The 2,698-nt window shown below is 42.1% G+C and overlaps 1 long non-coding RNA gene across 1 annotated transcript in view; it reads right to left on the bottom strand.

The window, feature by feature from the left end:
• LOC105554851 overlaps window positions 1–2,698 on the bottom strand; it is a 42,904-nt gene that overhangs the window by 10,728 nt on the left and 29,478 nt on the right. Inside the window, exon 2 of the long non-coding RNA XR_001008387.1 lies at window positions 1,044–1,159. This is a non-coding gene — a long non-coding RNA (uncharacterized LOC105554851). The remainder of the gene's footprint in view (window positions 1–1,043; window positions 1,160–2,698) is intronic.

Here is a 2,698-nt window from a genome sequence, read left to right as displayed (position 1 = left end):
CAGGCATCCAGGCATCACAATTTCTCTCTCTGCATGACATAGAAACTTCCATGTCACTAGAGGATTTCACAATCCATATACAAATCCCCTGAAGACTTCTAGGTGTAAAGGAAGCATCACTGGACACAACACTGAAAATGGCAATAGGCCAGGCATGGTGGCTCATGCCTGTAATCCCAGAACTTTGGGAGGCTGAGGCGGGAGGATCACCTGAGGTCAGGAGTTTGAGACTAGCCTGGCCAACATGGTGAAACCCCGTTTCTACTAAAAATACAAAAATTAGGTGTGGTGGTGCATGCCTGTAGTCCCAGCTACCAGGGATGAGGAGGCAGGAGAACTGCTTGAACCCTGGAGGCAGAGGTTGCGGTGAGCCAAGATCGCACCACTGCATTCCAGCCTGGGCAACAGAGTGAGACTCTGTCTCAAAAAAAAACAGGCAACAAAAGCCCTAGATAGATAGGGTTTTGTTTTTTTTTTTTAGGTGAGCTATAACATCTGGGCAAATAAAAACACTATGTTATTCCTAGAAAAATGATATAAATCTAACTTAACCTTGTCAACATGGGGATTCATTATGTTATTCAGCAAACTAAAGGAACAGTAAGAATATAACTGCATCTCAGGTACAACTGGAACCAGGGATTTGAATGCAACTAAGACTCCCCACCTTTTATTTTCTCTTCTCTAGATTAGCCCAATTTTTTTACACATTTCCTGTATGAACTATAACTATAGCCATTTCTAGATTAATATCTCTTGTCAGCAAAGCAAGACAGAGTTATTCTCTGGTCATGAAGAAGAGAATTCCAGAAAAGAGCTCTGAGTCAAAGGCCAAAATCCTGGCATATCTGGTGCTGTGCAGAGCTGAGAGACTGACTGAAGAGTGTGTCAGCAGTAAGCTATCCTAGGCATAGGGCCTGACCTAGAAATCAGAAACCCTAATGTAGCAGTATTGCATCATCTATAGCCTAGATTATGCTGCAATGATATACAACTCCCGTATCTCACTGGTATAAACCAAAAAGGTTTCTTTTTCATGCTACCTGTTCATCAGGAGTTGCTGAGGGGGTCACTTGGAGTCACTTGGAGATCCAGGCTTGCCAAGCAGCCACTGTTTTCAGCACCAGCTATTGCCCTGCTAGTGGGCAAAGAGGGAGCTCTGGAAGAACATAAACCCGCAGTTAAATTCCCAGTCCAGAAGAACTACACATCAGCCCTGCTAATACCTCATTACAGGGCACAGATGATGACAATAATGACCTCTCAGGCTTAAGGACCCTTCAACTCTGAGAGAGGGTATCTAGTGGTCACTCAGTTGCTATCCTGTCTTTCCCTCAGGTGGAAGTGGGTGTGGTTTCCAACACCCCTAGCTATGTCCTCTGTCCGTGACAAAATCTTTGTAATCAAAACTTTGAAGTATTTTGGAGTTCACAAGGGTATTTGTTTGCTGTTAAGACTCTTGCTCTCACTCCTACCTGACAAGAGATAATTTGTATAGACTATTAGACATGTGATTATTTTTTTAAAGCACTAGGTATTTGGGGCAGGTCAACATGTTTCCCTATCAGAAATCACTCATAGATATGTTCTTTGAGGTCATGAATTCTATGAAATAAAAAAAAAAGAAAGTTATTGAGCCTCTCTTGGATGCCAGCACCATGCTCAGTACTTTCCTTTTTTTCAGTATACTCACATTACTGATTATCCTTCATTTTAGTTATGATCAAAGCAAGAGTTGAAGGAATGTCCTTGGTTTAAGGCTACACCCTAGGAGGCAGAGTCAGAATTTAAATCCAGCTTTCTTTCATTTGAAAGACTGTGCTCTGTGCTGGACGACACTGTACAGTTTTTAAAGTGATCTAACAACGACAGCATCCATCAGTGAACTTTGAGTTTACCAAACAGGAAATTGCTTTTAATGGGTTCATCTAATGGCAGGGCTAGCTCAAGGCAAAATTTTTTGCCTCCTCTCCCTCTTTTTCATTCGATACGATTCTGCTCTATCATCCAGGCTGGACTGCAGTGGCATGGTCACAGCTCACTGCAGCCTCAAACCCCTGGCTCAAGTGATCCTCCCTCCTCATCTTCCCGAGTACCTGGGACTATGGGCACATGCCAACACATCTGCTGTTTAAAATTTTTTGTAAGGATGGGGTCTATGTTCCCTAAGGTGGTCTCAAACTCCTAGCCTCAAGCAATCCTCCTGCCTCAATCTTCTGAAGTGCTGGGATTATAGGTATGAGCCACCATGCCCAGTCCCCTTCTCCCTCATTAAAATATTTTTTTAAATTTTTTTTCACTATTCAACTTCTATTTTAGGTTCAAGGAGTAGATGTGCAGGTTTGTTATATAGGTAAACTACAATGCCATGGGGGTTTTGTATACAGATAATTTTGTCGCCCAGGTCATCAGCATAATACCCAAAAGGTAGTTTTTCAGTCTTTACCCTCCTTTCGCCCTCCACCCTCAGGTAGGTCCTGGTGTCTATTGCTCCCTTATGTCCATGTGTACTCAATGTTTAGCTCCCATTTAAAAGTGACAACATACAGTATTTGGTTTTCTGTTCCTGCATTAATTGTCTTAAGATAATGGCCTCCAGCTCCATCCATGTTGCTGCAAAGGACATTATCTCATTCTTTATAGTTGTGTAGTATTCTATTCCATGGTGTATACACACATTTTCTTTCTTTTTTTTTTT

This window comes from Mandrillus leucophaeus, unplaced genomic scaffold (genome assembly GCF_000951045.1).
Source record: "Mandrillus leucophaeus isolate KB7577 unplaced genomic scaffold, Mleu.le_1.0 Scaffold660, whole genome shotgun sequence".
Taxonomy (NCBI): domain Eukaryota; kingdom Metazoa; phylum Chordata; class Mammalia; order Primates; family Cercopithecidae; genus Mandrillus; species Mandrillus leucophaeus.
Note: the sequence above shows the minus strand (reverse complement) of the source record. Positions and strands in the feature narration are given on the sequence as shown.